At 42.1% G+C, this 18,481-nt stretch overlaps 1 protein-coding gene across 1 annotated transcript in view; it reads right to left on the bottom strand.

Moving 5' to 3' along the window:
- Window positions 1-5,836, bottom strand: part of PTN (pleiotrophin) — a 79,008-nt gene extending 73,172 nt beyond the window's left edge. Inside the window, exon 1 of the mRNA XM_059473201.1 lies at window positions 5,587-5,836. The gene's annotated coding sequence lies outside the window, so the exon portion shown is untranslated. The remainder of the gene's footprint in view (window positions 1-5,586) is intronic.
- Window positions 5,837-18,481: the final 12,645 nt, after the last annotated feature.

The raw sequence follows: 18,481 nt of genomic DNA, 5'->3' as shown, positions 1-18,481 counted from the left end.
ATAAATGAATCTGTTGTTCTAGTGATCCAGTAGAAACAAGGAAGCCTTAAATGGAGGAGCCATATCATCTTTAAATGGTTATGAAACTAATGCCACTGTCTGCATGGCTCTGAGGGGAAAAAAAAACCCACAAAAAAGAAAAAAAGAGAACAGAACAAGTTCTGTGCCCACTGGAACTGAATCTGAGAAGTTAATTCAGTTATTTCTGTGCAGGGACACTCTGGCTTCCAGAGATAAATATATATTCAGTGGTTGTGTCAATGCACAAGGAAGTCAATTCCAACGTACCCATGGAGTCAAATTATCTGGGGTTTTTATTCCCTTTTAATCCTTAGGGGCAGAAAAGGCAACAGGTAGATGCAATTAGCAAAGTCAGATGACGAAGACAACAGCAGAGCTGTCTCTGTGCCTTAATGAGCTCAGAAGATGACTGACTTTGCACTCCAGCCTAAGAAACAGCCTAGCTCCCCCTCATAGTGCTGCGCCTGTCTCCACTCAGCTGGACCAGCCTCCCTAAAACACCTGAGCACCAGCCAGGTGTGCAGATGAGGCTTTTGGAAGGAAAACAGAGCCCATCCAGTTTTGCTTTCCTTCCCAATTGCTCTGTCTGGTTTTACTCTTGAGAGTTTTTGTACAGATAGGGAATTCCTCCAAAAATATTGCTTGAAGATGGCAAAAATTGTGTTTCGTTTATGTGGTTAGCTACCTACCTGTAGACCGTGTCAAAGAATGCATTTAGACTGGGGTATTAGAGAATTCCTCCTCTTTCTCTTCCCTCCCCACAGCCATTTGATGATGGTTTCATCCACAACTAAATAGAGGATGTTTACAAGGTCCAAGCCATGCTGAAACCATGTAGAAACTAATGAGGAAGGAAGATTTTTACAATGCTCTTGTGAAACATTTAATGAGCTCTGAAATAGTGCTGGCAGGCCTCAAAGGAGAAAGTCCCAGTTTTAAACTTTGCAGTTTACTAAATGGCAGTGTGCAGGAGCCCCAAGCACTATTTATTTCCAAAGACTATTTTTATCTGAAAACACCCAACTCCTGTAACCCTCTTCTGCTCTGAAGGTCTTTACCCCTCTGCTGCAGCTGCCATGCAATCAGTGGCACTTGCCAAGCAATGTGCTCCTAAGGCCCAAAATAACACATTAATACATTTTTCTCAATGCAGTGGAGCTGGATGTTGCCTCAGATGTAGTTAGCTCATCTCCTCACCTCCAGAGGTCACCCCCATTGAAACCAGAATGTGCCATTCTGGAAAGGCTCTTTGGAGTGGAGGGATGGTGAGGGTGAAAATCCCCAGGCTTTATCAGCAATACAGCTCTCTTTTATTGCATTCCCACTCCCCCTTCTCATCTCCCACCAAACTGCCCACAGCTGTGTTCTCTCAATCTTCAGCCTGAAAGACATGAAAAAGCAGCCTGCAAGACGACTGCAGTTTTGCAAAAGTCACTCCCACACATATAGACAAGGAAGCAAATAAAAAAGCTAAAAAATAAGAAAAACATCACAGTGCCACTGCAGAAGGTAGAGCCAGATATTTTGAAATGGCACAGTGGTTCTGGTCCTTGGAATAAAAGAAGGTGAGACATATTTGCCAAGAGTTAGGTGAAGTCCTGCTGACCCTTTCTACCATGGTAGGGTGAACCATTGCTGAAAACAAACTGAGCTACTTTAATACCACCACCTGCAACAGGTCCTTTTAAATCTTCAGGGTCCTTATTTTTCACTAGGGAAAAAACTGTAGGAGCCTGAAGAGAGTCTGAAAAGTATTGATGAACTTGGCATCGCAAGATCACTTTATCTGGCAACTCAGAACAAGAAAAATATTAAGAAGCAAACTCCATACTGACTGCCAGCTCTTATTTCATGGGCTGGATCAAACTCATGTTGAAGGCAGTGGGATTAAAGAGATCGTCAGCTGATGACCACTTCTGCTCAATCCAAAATCAACAGTTTGCAAAGCATATTTGAATTTTAAAAAAAATTGATATGGTCTTTATTTAGTGCCTAATACTGCTGACACAAGTAACAAGTAGTCAGTGCCCTGAAATTTAGTGATGTACAGAAGAGGTGCCTTTTCTCATCTGGTTTCCCTGCTGCTCTGTCAGTCCACAGAGACACCACCACACCATTTCTTATGCAACAACTCTGCTCTGTGGGTTATTGTAGTAAAACAAAAACATCCACATTACAGAAGACATTGCTGGCTCCTCTAATTCCATTTTTCCACAGTGCTTCTGCTGAAGAAATTGATGTCAGACAAGCAACTCAAATTTCCCCGAAGTCCCCTCAAACACACATTGAGCACTTGACAATGCCCACTTTTCTATTTTCCTCCCCAGGCTCCACTGGAGAGGACCCTCTGTGCATTCAGAGCAGCACAATGAAGAATGATTTCCAAAGCATTAACTTGGAGCCATTGAGACTTGGATGTTTTCAAAACGACTCTATTGTGCTCAAAGGATTCTAGACTGCCCCAGCTACTCTAGAAGAGAGTCTTTTTCCCCTTTCTCAAAACATCCACCCCTTGAGCCATGCCTGGAGTGCATTGTTGGGGCCGATTCCTTAGTGCAGCAAGTTCCATCAGTCAAAGCTCAACAGATACAAATAATATCAGGATATGGACATAAATTAGTGAGACAGACCCTAAATAGTTTTGACAGGTTTGGTAAGTATATATAGCGACACAGAATGCTATTCCTGCTGTCAGACATCAATATGTAGACAGAAGATTGGGGGCACCATGGAAACTCAGTGACATAAGAGTGGTATTGATTGGATAGAAAACGAGGCTGCAGTTTAAGCTTAAGGCTGCCAGGGATGCCAAGAATGGAGAATGACCTCCAGCAGTGAATTTTCAGCATAAGCTCCCTGTGAACAAGGCAGTCCAAGGAGGATAAATCAGGGACAGGCTCGCCAGGGATATGGCTCAAGCGAGTGTGGCCGCCCTAAGCAGATGAGAATCACTCTGTGTGTGCACGCGTTACAGTGACCTACTTCGTTCAAAGACAGCATTTTGTATGGTTTATTATGGAGCCCTGGAACAAAGAGATTTCCTCAATTAAAGTCCTGAAATGCATCCTCTAAATGAAAATGCTTTTGATACACTGACCAGCGAGAGGTTGTAAATATCCAGGCAAAGCGTACATTGTTAAAGAGCAATTCCCACAGAAAACGCCACAGTTGGGAATGTAGGTAATGAGGGGGCCTGAACAGAGCAGAAGCAATGAGCCATGCCAGCTCCATCCCTAATGCCCTAGTCTTACACTAAAACACTTGTTATACCATAACACTAGATAAATTGTATTTTCCTTGACAAAAAAACCCAACACACACAAACACACACACAGGAAAAAAAAAAAAAATAGTATGAGTTAAATGAATGCATTTTCAGAGCTCCTGTAAAGAATTATTTTTAATTGTTATCTAAGGAGTCAGGAACAAGCATTCCCAGAATGATCAAGAAGAAACAGAGGACATGTCAAGGAAGTACCTTGCCAAAGCCACAACTGCTGAAGTTCACTAAGAAATAATATTCACATTCGTGGCAGAAAGATTAATCTACACAAAACATCCACCAGTACAGCTGTGTCAGGAATAAGATAAGCCTCCAAAGTGTCCCCAGTGTCAGGCATATGGTACTGGGATAGCAGCACTATGTTTTGTAATCCTATAGTGAGACAAACCTTCTGCTGGCAAGGATGCATCAGCCACAGAGTGCATCTCAAATAACTGGGGATAGACATCTGGATAACTGCAAAAAACCTGGTTTTCTTAGGCCACTTCTACACTATAAACAAATATTTACCATTTGTAAAAGATAGGTTTGTTGCTGGCTTCTCTTTTTCCCCACCCAAGAGCTGACTCTGAGTAAAGTTGGTGAGTTTCTGTCCTTCAGTTTCACCTAAAGCTTCATCCATAAAAAAAATCACTGAAGAGTTTAGCTGAGCCTGGAGACGGGAGTTTAATAAATCTCCACTTTCCTTCTCTTTAGCTAAAGTTGCTAAATTATGCAGCAGGAATTGGCTTTGCTACTTTTTGGGGTCAGTTATCGGGGTTTGGTTTCTTTTTTTTCAGTTTGATGAGGTACCCTCTCCATGCACTTCCAAATTTTCTTTCCTACAGCAAATTAACAAATTTTGTCACAAATACACAGGCTCCTTTTTCCCTTCAAACTATTTCTCATTATCAAAAGTTTAGATTTTTTTTTTCAATTCTTATTCTTTTTCAGGGAGGAAACCGAAACAAAGTAAAATAAACACACAGAAGCATTAACTTTGTTTTGTAATCAGCTCAAGAACACTGCTCAGAACACATAAAACCCCAGGTATTTCTTTGTAACAACTTTTACTTTCCTTCTCTCTTTCTCTCTGTCCATCCCTTCCCTCCTCTCCCTAATACAGTCAGTTACACACATCGTTTATTTCTTGTTCAGAAAGTTGAGCTTCGCTAAAAGCTCAAAAAAAATCAGAGCCCAGAGGGAAAACAAGGAAAGGACATCAACTCAAGAGCTGATGAGCCACAGGTAAAATATTCCCCAGCTGTAATACAAGTCACTGCAAGCAAGCAGGATCCACTTAAAACACCTCTTTCCATAGGGTTATGAGGCAGAGGAAGATTTAACTCCTGTCACAAACATTTCCCTAAAGCTCCAAAGAGCCAGGCAGTCTCTCAGGTGCGCATCCCAGGAGCCAGCTCCCGAGGGTGCCACCAGGTTAAAGCGCAGTGGCCATTCCCCACCAAGGCAAAGCCACTGGAGGAGAGGTGCCACAGCCAAGTGGAAGAGGCAAAAGGAGCAGATAAGCTCACACAGAATGAAGATAAGCAGATAAGCTCCCACTACCTCTCCCCTATGAAAAGTTGTACTTTTAACAAGGAGAGAAGAAAAGAGGGTAAGGAGTTAGAGGCACCGGGGCTGCAGAGCATGAAACACTTGCAGAATAACTTATACGTTCAACAAAGAGGAAACTGTGTTTCCACCATTGTTAACTCAGATTTTCCCCTAGCCTATCCCTCCCGAGGAAGGAGAAGACACAAACTAACGACGGCAGTTTCAGATAGATCTATGACCACTTGCTAGATTTAGTTGTATCGCGAGGAGTAAATCAGGGATAAGAAGGCAAAGTCCCAAGGAAAATATCAGCCGAAGGTACAATTTAAACTCCCGAGTTGCAGCCGGGACGTTCCTGGCACAGGGTACCTGGGACCCGCCGGGGGTTTGCGCTCCGCCGCCCTTTTGTGCTCTCGAAATGGACCTGCCCGAGCACCCCTGCCACCCTTCCCCGCTTTGTCACCCACGGCCACCGCTGTCCCTTCACCCTGCGCTGGCATTTAAACCCTCCCCGGGACCGAAGCACGGCGGCAGCGCTGCCTGCCCAGCACAGATCCCGTCCCTGCTCCCGGGCACTCCCACACCTCACGCACCACCACGGCCAGGTGTCCCCTCAGGCGCACCCGGAGTGTCCCGGAGCCGCGGCAGGGACGAGGGAAGCGCTCCCCACCCTGTCCCGGGGGAACAAGCGCTGGAGGCTCCATCCCTCGGGCATTCCCCGGGAGTCCCCGCCGCCGCCTCGGACTTACTTGCGGCGGCAGAAAGCGCTTCTCCCGCAACGGAAAGGGGCGAGCCGCGACCGTTCCCGGTGAGCAGCGGCCGCTTCTGCCGCCGCGCGTGCCTGCGCTCCTCACGCCCGGCGCCGCTCGCTCTCTCCTGCCGGAGCTTTCTGCCGAGGTTTTTATACTGCAGGCAGGGAACCTGATCCGCGCCTCGACTCGGCGGAGCCCGGGCTGCGGCGAGGCGGCGAGAGGAGGGAAGGCGGGCGGGCGGGCGCGGGGCAGAGCGAGCGAGCGGCCGCGCTGCCCCCTCGTGTGATGCGCAGGGGCCGCGCCCGCCGGGCGGGTCAGCCGCGGGGCAGCCGCGCCCCGCCCGGGGCTGGGCCGGGATGGGAGGGAGCGGGGGCGGGACCGAACCGCTCCTCTCCGCTCAGCTCCGTTCGTCTTTTCCCTGTTCCGACCCGCTCCTCTGCGCCGCAGCTCCCCCGCGAGCAGCGCACCGGGCTCGCCCCAGGGTTCCCTGTTAGCCCAAGCAGCTTGCCCTCCTCTTCATCACCCAGGGAGAGGGAGAGGCACCCCTCCCTACAGCCTGGCCGGTGCGGGGATATGGCTGCTTTTGCAGGGTACCGAGGTCCGCCGCAGTTTTTAGCCCCTCTGTCGCCTTTGGCTGTCAGAGTTTGGAGAGCTCTGACTTCGGCCTCGCTGGCTTCCAGCTTGCCATTTTGACCCCGGGGGTGATAGGCTGGAAATACTGCTCGGGAAACAAACAAATAGAAAATAAATAAATATAAAGAAGGAAAACAAACAAATAAATAAATAATTGAAAACCCACAGCCGACCCCTTCTCTCTGCCAGCCCCCTCACCCCCAGCTTTTAACTCGCCATTTTGACCACGGGAGTGATAGGTTGGGAGTACTGCTCGGGAAATAAATAAGTAAATAGAAAATAAATAAATAAAAAAGAAAGAAAATAAATAAATAAATTATTGAAAACCCACAGCCGACCCCCCCCCCCCCCCCCCCCCCCCAGCTTTTAATTTCAGCTTGGCCTAAAAGCGCGATGAGAACAACTTTTGCCATTTCAACACTTTGGGTCGCAGCGGTTGCTGGAGTTGTATCAGGGCTTTCATTTAGGAGCAGGCTTTTCCAACTTTTAGGTTCATTACATCCACTGAATAAGAGTGTTCCCCAACTCGCAGCTTAATTTAAAACTACATGGACTTGTTCCAAACTCCAGGCAATTTCTGTGTAATTCCCTCTCCCCAGAGCAAGTGTCTGCCTTCACTTGAAAGACTGGGCCCATTCACTGCTGAGGTCTCAGCTGGGTTTGCAGCTTGCAGCTCCTGCTCCAGGTTTGCACAGAAATCCAGTTCAGATTCCCCTCCTGTTTCCAGAGGAATGAGCTAAAAAAGTAATTTGTCTGGCACCGTACACATTGCATCATCTAACACCTACCATCTGTGACAATGAAAAGCACTGTGCAGCCAGTCCCAGAGCGGGCAATTGCACTCACCTGGACTCCTTCTTAGTAAAGTAAACTAACCCTTTCCATCCACACCTTGACATCTTCTTTTCATCACACAGTTATGTGCTCAGTCCTGGCAGGGCTGTTTGGGATTTGCACCACCAGCAGGTTTAATGACAGTGATGTAATTTAAAACAACAATTTTGATTTGCAGTGTAAAGTGGTGGCTTGAGGTGGAGAGAATATCCTTCCCAGCAGCTGGATGAGTGGAAAGGAGCACTCAATGGCATTTGTGTTTCAGAGCAGACAAGGCTGAATGAATGCCTGCTAGCCAGCTTGCACCTTCCTGAGCTCTTCTCAGTGAAATCCTGGCAGCACGGTGCTAAGCACAACAAGCACCTCGAGAAAGAAACTTTCCATCAAAAAACACCTGGAAGTGGCTGACACTTTGCAGACCCAAGAAATTCTCCATAGAACCACCGTAGCACGTTTCAGATGATCAATTCTTTCTGAGTTACAAAGTAGGCAAGAGAACAATGGCTCTAAGTTCACCTTGATTGTAACCAAAACAGATTGCATCAGAATGGGCCAAGAGATTTCACTGAAATCTGAGTGTTAGCCAAAACACTGCAAGCTTAGCATTTTCATAAAACACTGAAAACTTTGCAGAAAGCAACTGCTTTTCATAGAGATGTGCATGATGTTAGAGGCCTCATTTGGCCTCTAAATTTGGAAGCAATGTCAAGCGTTAATCTTCGACCAAATTTGCCCCCAGATTTTCTCCATACCTAGTTTTCCATGGCTCCTGAGTTTACATGCACAGAAACTAGTTTTGTGTGTTATTTGACTCAGAATCTCCAAAATAAAACTGCTAGCAAAGTTACCAGAGTTTCTCAGGGGACAGATCATTGTTTGAAGCACCCATGACTGAAAAAGGAAGTATCTCACTTTTTGATTGCCAAAAAAAAAAAGGTTTTTTTAATGTTCATATTATTTGTTTCAATGGCACCTTGAGTCTTAACTGAGGTTTCCATTGCAACAAGCACTGTACAAATACAGGAAAAATATTCTTTGCCCCAAATTGCTCACTCCGTTGGATACATTTGATATTAATGGAGCATAACACTTGAATTTCTTGACTGAACTTTTGCCATTGAGATAGAACCTGTTAAGACAGAGAGGATGATGAGACAGTGAATACAGCAGTCTTGAGAGGACAAATGTAAGTTCTTTTGCCCAGAAAAAGGTCACCAACTATGTTATTCACAACCTCAAAGATGCCTGTGGCACTGGTTCCCAATGGAAAACAGCAGTACAGCATGGAGAAAAGGGATGGATGGAAAATAAGCTATGACCATTTACTTTCACAGGGATGTTTTCTTTAATAAAAGGATATTAAGGTTGGAGAAGCTTATCTCTAAATCTCTGCTGTTTTGTCTATCCTGAGGTTTTTTTCTCAGACAATGATATAATTGCTGCATGATCTCTGGAATTGTAGACTAGTCAGCATTTCTTGTGACATATAGGAAAATCCCTACTGAAAAAATACTTTTCAACTGTTACTTTTCTACTCAGAACACAAAGGTAACTGAGAAAAGAGACTTTGCATACCAAGATTGTCAGGGATACTTATCTTTAAAATCCTTAACATTGGTTTACAGCTGCTGGTTCCACTCAAAAAACAGTGGTGAGGAATGGACTGGCAGCTGTAGAAGTCCAGTTTCTGTTTCCACGTATCCTCTTTGCTACCTGAAGCAAAAATGTACAACCTAATGAGTGAGACAGAGCTGAAATATCTCTTAAAAAGGAAAACTGAAGGTTAGGGCCAAAACAAGCTGTAAAAGGACCTTTGATTGATGCCATAGGCAAATGGTCTCATAAGCAATCCAAAAGTATTAGATCCTCATTAGAATCTCAATTCAATCAGTAAAAGTTTATGACAATTTTGAGGAAAGAAGCTCCTAACTTTAGAAACAGTTTTTGCCAAAATACAGAAAGCACCCCATAATAAGCTCCCTTTAATTATGTGTGGTTTTCCCTTTGAAAAAAGCATAAACACCAAATTTTCTCTTTGGAGCTGGGGCTTTTCATTACTCTTCGGTAATCATTTCACAGCCCACCTGAAGGAGACAGTTGGAACTTCTAACAGCAGTTTGCACATTTTTTCCAAAGATGGCCTTAATAATTCTGACTCTGAAGTTCAGAGAGCAAGTCAGAGGACAAGGCTTTATGCAATTTTCTCTCAAGAAGAGCTTCCCTGTTTTTGGTCCCTCTGCTGAGCAGGTTAGGAGGTCAGCTGGAGCTGAGCTTGCCTTGCTTGCTTCAGCTCCACTGTAAATATCAATTTCTTTCCCTGCTCTCCCCAGCCATCAGCGACAGCAGCACCAGGAAAATGTAACACGATTCCAGGAAAGCAGAGAGGAGAGCCACACAACAGTTTAAAGGTTTTTTCACCTTTTGCTCCACTGTTGTTCCCCAGCTATTGAGCTGCCAAGCCCTGGCAAGGGAGTGCCCTGCGTCCCGACTGCTGTGCTCAGATCATATTTCCATTAGTGATACTGAATTATTTAGTGAATGCATTGAGGGTTGAAATCAGCTACTCCTGAGCTGTGTACCCTCTCACTCTATCTTTCATTTCAAGCCTGCACACTATCATCACAGAGACTATCAATCTTATAATTGGAGTAGAAAAATCCATGGAGTTCAGAAATAATAATTCATACCTTACTCTCTAATATTAAAGTAATCCAGAGTATAAAAAATCAGATTTCCCAGAGGCATGTGGAAGACAACGGCAAGAGCATGAACCCAGAAGGGTTATTCTTTCATGCACATATGCTAAAAACTCAAGATACTTGAAAACAAAGTCAGTGGCCCAGAACTTGATCTTAAGCTTCAGTCACCAAACTATGAATACATGTCGTAACTTCACACATTTCACTGACTCTATTCTCTACAAGGGGATTAAAGCTCTTCTGCTCAAAATTATTCATGTGCATACATCTGCATGCTGCAGTTTGAAATACACAAATATAATGCAACACAGCAGGCCTTTGCAGATCCCCAGCATTTAAAAGGCTGCTCTTCATATGTTGGCTTCTCTCACTACTTTCTTCTTTTGTTTGTGCTGGCAATCCTGGGAATGGAAGTCCTACATATCCAGGATTAGAAGTCTACTGCATTAAAAATAAAATACCTTAGTTATGATGAAAAAAAAAATTGCTTTGAGTACATGATCACTTTTTTTTTTTTTCCAAAAACATGTTCATTTCATTCTAGTTTTGCAGTTTAGGGAGAAGTTTAAACCAAAAGAAAATGGCATTTTATTATGAAGGGATGAGCAACACCTACCACTTCTGTTCTGTGTTCTGGGGGTTTGTCACTATGCATTGTAAAATCAAAACAAAATGCAGAAACAACATGTTTTTCCTTTGAAAATGAACCAATAAAATTAACATTTTTAGTTGATTTCAAACTTATGGCAGAAAATTGCTCTACAATTAGAATGCAAATGTCCCTTTCAATTTCTCCCAGGAAGAACCTGATTTGCTAGTTCCTATTTTTTCACAAGGCGCTATAGCCATGTGCCTAAATATTCTGTAAAAGGACTGGCTCTAGAAGTAGAGAAGACAGGATTTATAATTCCACCAAATCAGTCCTTGATTCTTCATTAAGGCAATCAGCTAGTATCAGGACACAGTACTAAATAGCTTTGCCCTGGGCACTGGACTGAAATGGTCAATTTTACTCTCTGCCAAGCTAGCAATAACAGATTAGAGGCTCTAACTCCATAGCAGGAAAGTGATTGGAAAATTAGAAGTATTCTGATCCTTTCCCTGTGAGCTAAATCATGACACACAACATTTTCCAGTTAAAACTCTAGTAACCATGTTTTGAAATACATAATCACTAGCTTTCAATCCAATTGTGTGTATATAATAAAAAAAAAATTTGTTACTATATTCCATATAGGATGAATTGGTAGTGTTTTGGGAGCAACCATAACACCCTTTGCATCCACAATATGATGCACCCAGCACAACTTTTTTGTTCAGCCTTAATGCATGAACAAAGAAGAAATTCCACTTACCAGAATGTTCTCTTTGCTTCTGATTTGTCAGTTTGTAAAGAGTTCACCTGTGTAATTATAATGATGCTAAACTTCACCTTTAAAGACAAATATAAGTGGTTTTAACAAGTTTTTCTTATGCACAATCAAATGATAAGAGTTCTCCTTCAGAACAGGCAGCTAAATCCTTGATTACGAATCTGAGTGAAATCACAGCAATAGAAGGAACACCGAGAAAATAATATTGACAAATAATTATCAAACATATTCAGAAATACCATTACTGAGAGTTCTTTATAGCTGTTTTTCCCAGGATTCTGGTGGCTTCGTTCAGCTTTCAATGGTTACAGTACAAGCTTGCACATACAAACACAGAGGGGTTTTTCTTCACTTTAATCACTGTAGTAAAGGCAAGCCTGCACTGAGACTGACAGTTGTGGAAGTGACAGAAACCCATCCATTAAGCAGGACATAATAAAATGCAGGCCCTAAAATAGTTGCTTCTGAGGATGATGGGGTTGCAAAGCACTTTAAGAGCTAGCTAAATAGATAGATATTTTCACAAGAGAATAAAATAAAAAGTAAAATTGTGTTAAGCCTATGTAGTACTCTTTCCTTGCTACCATTTTTTCAGAAACAGCTGTGGCAAATGGGAAATTTGGGTGATATCACCTCCAGAGATAACAAGAAACCTTCATAAAAGTCTGTTGCTAAAAACATAAGAACTGTAGGACGAACAGCTACAACCTGCACATATGCAATACCTCATTAGTTAATTTAATGGCCAGGATTTTTTTGCCCATAAGAACCAAATTAGGTACATCTGTTCTTAACTTACTGGCAATTTCTTGCTGGAGATTTGAGCCAGTTGCATGGCCCTCATAAAGCACAATCCATCTTTGATGGAAACTCCTGTGGGATGCTGTTGCCTTCAACGTCAGCTTGATCTGGGCTTTCATGCTCAGGAGTTTAACAAAATGTGGCATCATCATTCACAGACCTAGACCTGGACTGGCTGGTATTAAAAAAAATGTGCACATTAAAACCTTTTAAAAACATTAAAAATTTCATTCTCATAGCAAATTATGGGGATTATGTGGGCCATGTTAACACTTCTTGCTAAATGATGTCAGTTTTTTCCCCAAAGACCTGGTTGCCAGCATTATGTGATTGCTTTAGACATGCAGCTTTCACTAGTAAAAAGTGCAAACATAGAGGAGAAAGTCCTGATTCTTCCACTTATGCTTTATGGGAAAATCTCGAAGTATAAATGTTAAAACATTGCTAAAATAATCCAGAGTCAAGAAAAATTCTCAGAATATGTGTCAAACTGTATGTCATAAACTTCTATATTATAATATATAATACATATAAATGTTTAACACTTGGAGCCTTTCTCACAAGAGTTGGTGGGAGTTTTTTCACATTTTTAATTCTTGGAACCATCAACACAGTGAGAAAGACTCGATAAAACAGCCACACATGTTGTTCTTTTGGTTATTTCCTCTGGTACATCCTTCACTTCAGTAGTTTACTTTGCATCTTGGGAATTTGAAGGGGGTAGAACACAAGGGGAGGTATCTTCCCATGCAGAATAATTTCTGACTTCACTTTAAAAGATCCTAATTTTAGGCTTATTTCGACAAAACCACTGCAGCTATTGCTTATAATAATTTTGCTTTTACCATTTATTTCTACAGTGAAATTGTGGAGGTTTTAAAAGGAGTTAGCATACTTGGTTCTACTTTGAGGAGAGGGAACAATCAGAGTAGCCCTGCACCATCCACAGCTCTTCTGGTCATTAGTTTTATTATTTCTACCAAGAAATGGAGAGGAACAGGGTTTCATCATGTTTTCTAAGATCCCTCAGGTACTTTAGGCCTTTTGAAGACACCATGTTTTTTTAGTAGTATATATGCAATGTTTAAAACAGAGAAACACAATCTTAGCTAAGGTTCCCTTTGTCCTAATTTCAGTATTAATGCTAATTAATTAATATATGATATTATTGATGGAATTATATTCAGAACCTAAAAGAATACATGTACTTGTAGTTCAGTAGCAATATTTTTGCTTTTTCAATTTCCTTTTCAACGCTACATGAGATTGTTCAGAATTGTTTTTACCTCCCCAGGCTACTCTTTTTCTAATTATCCTGCCTAAATGTTAAGATATTGCAAAGTAGACCTTTCCAAACAGTTGAGTTCTGTCTCTTCAGCATTCATCCCTCTCTCTTTAAATAACCTGCATCCCTCTCTTTGTCTAAATGATGCTAATATAAGATCTGATTAGAGCAGCATAAATAATGCACATCTAGAAATTGCAAGGAGTTGAAAGCAGCAGCACCACCAGATTTGTTTTAGGAACAACAATTAACTGCCTAAAGGCAATTCTGTATTTATTGGAGTTCTCCCAGTATTTAAGAAAATTCCCATGCTTCTGGTACAATTTGCCTATCTCCTTTTCCTTCATCATATCTTTGCAGGAGGTAGAAGAACATGAGTGTCTAACAAGGAGTTCACATGAGTGTGTGACCTGTATTGCTGTTGCCCGAATTCTTTCTTTGGTGACATGTTTTAGATTTTGATTAATTTTTTCCCCTTTTTTTCTGTGTGTGTGTGACATCTGTTTTGTTTCAGCTGTCTGGGATAGGAAATGAGGAGCACTTTCCTTGCTGGGTTGCCTGTCTTTACTCCAGCATCTATGGGTACCATTCATTTTCCAGATGAAATATTGTTTTGGAATGTTGTAAAATGATACTCCCTTTATGTTTCAAATTATTCCTACAGTGTTGGTCAAAAAAAAAAATGAAAAACACCTAATTTTGAAGCATAGGCATAGGACAAGGTCACAAATGTAATTCAATGCTTTTTATATAGTGTTTTTCCCCTGGTTGTTCTGATGATGAAAGAAGTGCTGGGAATCCATGAACTTGCTTAGCAAGTGTGTCTTTTGTGGGTTTGTTTACTCATGAAATTGAAAAGTGAAGATGGGTGAAATCCATGCAAACTGATACACTACCTGGTCTGGACAGGAAAGCTCCATCATCCTCCATGGAATCCTGGTTTATTAACAGGGATAACCTTTCCATTAAATCCTAGATGAACCCCGACTCCCAGCTGGATTCCCCTGCTGCCCCAGCCTGGCTAGGAGGGAGATTGATCCTGAAGGAATGCTCAGATCCCAGTGCAGGCTCTCCTCACCGTGGGGGTGATCCTCACCTGCGCTTTTCCCTACCAGCACAATAAGTGTGACTGAGCCTGAAATATTACCCAGTGCTTTGCTAAAAGAATTGTTCTAGGAAGGGGATTCAAGGGAAATTGTGCTGGGCTTACTGTTATTAAAAGAAGGAAAACCCCCAAAACGAATCAGAGCAGGTAAATTCACTGGAATTTGCACATTCTCAGACTGCAATAACAATACATCTATAAAACTTGAGGATCACAATTCCTAGGACATCAAGGTATCACCCAAGGTGTCTCAAAACTATGATTGGTTCAAACTTTCCTCTGATTACAACCATTCAAAAATTCAAATCCCACCCACTAAGATCATTGAATTTGAGAGAGGCCAACAATATTGTTTTAACATTCAGGTGCTTTGTATTGCAGGATGGTTGAGGAGAGAAAGAGTGTTGGATTTGGAACCTCTTCAGAATTCAGACCATTTTTAAGTTCAGGCTGTCTGAAAAATGAAGATAAATTAAAGAAAATGGAAAGTGATTTCCTGTTACCCTCGTGCAGAATTACTTGACCAACTTGACTGTTAAAATTCTGGCATTCGTAGCTGTTAAAGTCATTAACTAAATGTCCTCCAGCTTGGAGAGGTCTTGTTTCATACATCTCATCAATACTTGAGACACAGGGCAGGACTGAACTGCTGGTTTTGACCCTCATTCTTGTGCCAAATTTTTCACTATGAACTCTTAAAAGCTTTTGTGTAATTAACATATAAAGGGGATTAAATTAGTCACTTTTGGTAAAGGTTTGGGAGTTTTTTGGTGTAGCTTTTTGTGTTGCCTGTTTTTTTCCTTAATTAATATTTCAGAGCAACGGCCAAGAATGGGCATTATTGTTTCAAAAGGTAAATTTGAAAGATTGAGGCAAATTTAAAAAGAGGGCTTGGAACACTAGTTCTACCGTAAGGATAATTAGTTTTCTTCATTTGTTATTAAAAACTCTGGCACATTTCATCTGAGAGCTGAAAGCTTCGTCAATATTGCTGCGTGCTCTGTACTGGTGCTTATCCCAATGGTTAAAACAAGTTAAAGTTTTTGGTTTTGTTTAATTAATAAGGAAAATAAATGCTAAATTCAAGCCTCTGGATGCTGGCTGGCCTCTGTCTGTGTGACTCTGTCTGTGTGACTGGCTGGAGCTCCAGCCCGTGCATTTTGCCCTCTCCCATTCCAGGACAAACCATGCTGGCACTGGTTGCGCCCTTTGCCTTGGACTGACCTTAAAGGTCTTTTCCAACCAAAATGGTTCTGTGGTTCTATGAAGGGCTTGGATCCAAGGGCTTGGGAATGGTGGATAATTCAGGATCTGGCTGCACCAGATCTCATCGCATTCCCTTTCTTCATGGCTATTGAGGAAAATGGTGACAAGAAGAGGACTGGAAGACAGTGGTCACTGAGGCCTGAGCCAGTTGGCTGAGGTGTGTCTACACAATCACACCTCCATGGGAATGTCCATCTCACACCCTTGTGGCAGGAAGATGAGGAATTTCCTACCTGCTTACCTGGAAATTCCGTGTGCTGCCTCCAGCCAAACACAGTGCTCCTCCATGGCCGTGTTTGGGTAAGCATGAACACAGCTGTGCCCTGAACAGATCATCCTTTAGCTGTTGGGTTCAGCTCACACTGAGATAAAACCCTCTTGTTGTTGTTTTTATTGGCCAGTGCAGTGGTATTTGAACCTCTTGAAAAAGAGCTCTCTCTTTTTCCACTTACTAACAAGTCTTACACCAGGCCCTGTAGAGCTTTTTGCTGCCATGCTCACATTGAGATGGACAGAAGAAAAACGAAACAAAGAGAAAAGATTTCCATAGCTATTGTTTTAGGGGATCAGAATCAGGCTTTTTCCTGGTGTCCATGTGTATCAATGGAAAGAATGTGACAGGGCTGCAGGCTGTCCCCTCCTTCTCCTCCCAGTTTCCATTTAAAGACCCAACACATTTGAGAAGAACAAATCTGTTTGCTATTTTCTGCACAATAGGGATGCAACTTTTAGCTTCAGGGAACAAAAAAAAAACAACCCACAACAAACCCTAACAACTGAAAGAAAAGTGCATAAGTTCATGAAAATACTTTTGGCACAAGAGACTGCAGAAATGAGAAAATTCAATGGGAGACGCAGTGCAATAGAATTTGCCAGATGTGAGGTTAACACAGTGGGAGTCAGAGGACTTGCAGGTCTATTCTTTACACCCACCAGTGATTTCCTGGGTGACTCTGAGTAAAGGAGCCTCTCTTTAGCTGCCTATGATGTGTTCAGCACCTGATTCTGAAAATCATACACATTTTGTGTTTCCATTTGTCAATTCATATTCCCTGATCCTTACAGCAAATACTTTTTTCTTTCCTTCTGCTCTTATAAAAATCCAAGGAAAGCCTTGGCATGACCTAAATAAGGGTCCTAAATGCAAGGATCCAACCCTGATAATCCTGCCTTAACTCAAAGCTGACCCTGGTTTGAGTGCAAGACTGGGTGAGATGTTCCCACAAACATAAATTAGTCTACATTTATATTATACAATTTCTATATACTATATATATAGAAATTATATAACCTATATATAGGTTATATAATATACACAACTTGTTTCTGTAATCTAGTGAGGAAATGTAACAAAGAGCTTCCAAAAAATCTCATATTGGTTAGGAAAAAAGGGCAGCAGCAACAGGAAGGTTCAATATGCCTGGGTAGGACCAAAGTTCAGATCTGAAATAACTAGAGCTGGACATCACAGTCTGGAAATAGAATGATAATTTCTCACACCAGGAAGTTTTGTTTCCTCAAGGCACAGGTAGTAAGAAAGAATCTAAAGCAGAGAAACTAACTTTGGCCAATGACAATGAAGTTCCTGAATTATCCACCATTCCCAATCCTTGGATCCAAGACCTTCACAGAACTATTTTGGTTAGAAAAGACCTTTAAGATCAATCCAACCAAACACTGTCAATTCCACCACTAAACCACATCACCAAAAGCCACACCTACACAGTTTTTAAATGCCTCCAGTGGCTCCAGCACAACCCCTTCCCAGGACAGCCTGTTCCAGTGCTTGTCAACCCTTTTGATGAAGAAGCTTTTCCTAATATCCAACCTAAACCTCACCAGGCACAACTCAAGGCCATTCCCTCTTGTACCATCACCTGTTTTCAGGCAATGGTAGAGAACAATAAAGTCTCCATGGGCCTCCTTTTCTCCAGGCTGAACAACCTCAGCTCCCACAGCTGCTCCTCTAAAAACCCTTGCTCCAGACCCTTCACCTTACACATACATATTCCCATTTTTACAGGTATCTTCTTTATTGGATGACTGAGTTGAGACATTGGAAAAAGGCTGCCATTTAAAAGGAACCATGAATCAATACTCTGGAAAGATTAATCTCAGTGTTTGTTATTAATAATAACAAAAAAAAGAAGATAATCTGATCCTGTATTGCTGGATTTTCAAAATTAGGATACAGGAAATTACAGAAATTTAAATAAAAAGGAAATCTTAAATGAGACGGTCAGAAAGTATTGGCATTCTAAATCAAACAGTGCCTCATAACCCTAGTTAGCCCATATTCTCTTTCTCCCACATAAGCACAAAGGTGCTTCATTTCTGGCTGCAGACTGGACCTCCTTCGTTATTAAAAGGTGACAAAAAGCCATGGATGATCTCCAGAGCACTGCAATACTGACCTAGCTCTCCCATTAGGGGGCCACATCTTACGAATGGGCCCTGCAAGTAAAAATCAGCTTGACTGCAAACCCAGTTTAAGAATTTCATGGTGACTCATGGAGCCAGACATACTGCTCACTTGGTTTTGTATTAGTGAAAACTTCAAGCTACAAAAAAACCCCTTTAAGTGACTGGAAAGACTAACAAGACCTTTCAATGGCAGTGTTACATGGAGAAACTGCTGGTTATCCAGTGACCCCTTACTGTGCAAACATCTCATTCAGCTGGACACCACTGTTCATATCTGCCCCTTCATTGTGCATTTCATACAAGGCAGAAGGGAGGAACAAGGGAAAAGAGTGAGCAGCCAGAATAATAACCCCTAATATTTATGTGGAGCCTTGCATCCCATTAGGATGTACCTCAGGGATGACAGTGAGACCCATTAGCAAAACACAGATACTCCTGGAGCTAAGAATGTATTCATAAATGGACTGAGAAA

The sequence above is a fragment of the Ammospiza nelsoni genome, chromosome 5 (assembly GCF_027579445.1).
Source record: "Ammospiza nelsoni isolate bAmmNel1 chromosome 5, bAmmNel1.pri, whole genome shotgun sequence".
In the NCBI taxonomy this organism is placed as follows: Eukaryota; Metazoa; Chordata; class Aves; order Passeriformes; family Passerellidae; genus Ammospiza; species Ammospiza nelsoni.
Note: the sequence above shows the minus strand (reverse complement) of the source record. Positions and strands in the feature narration are given on the sequence as shown.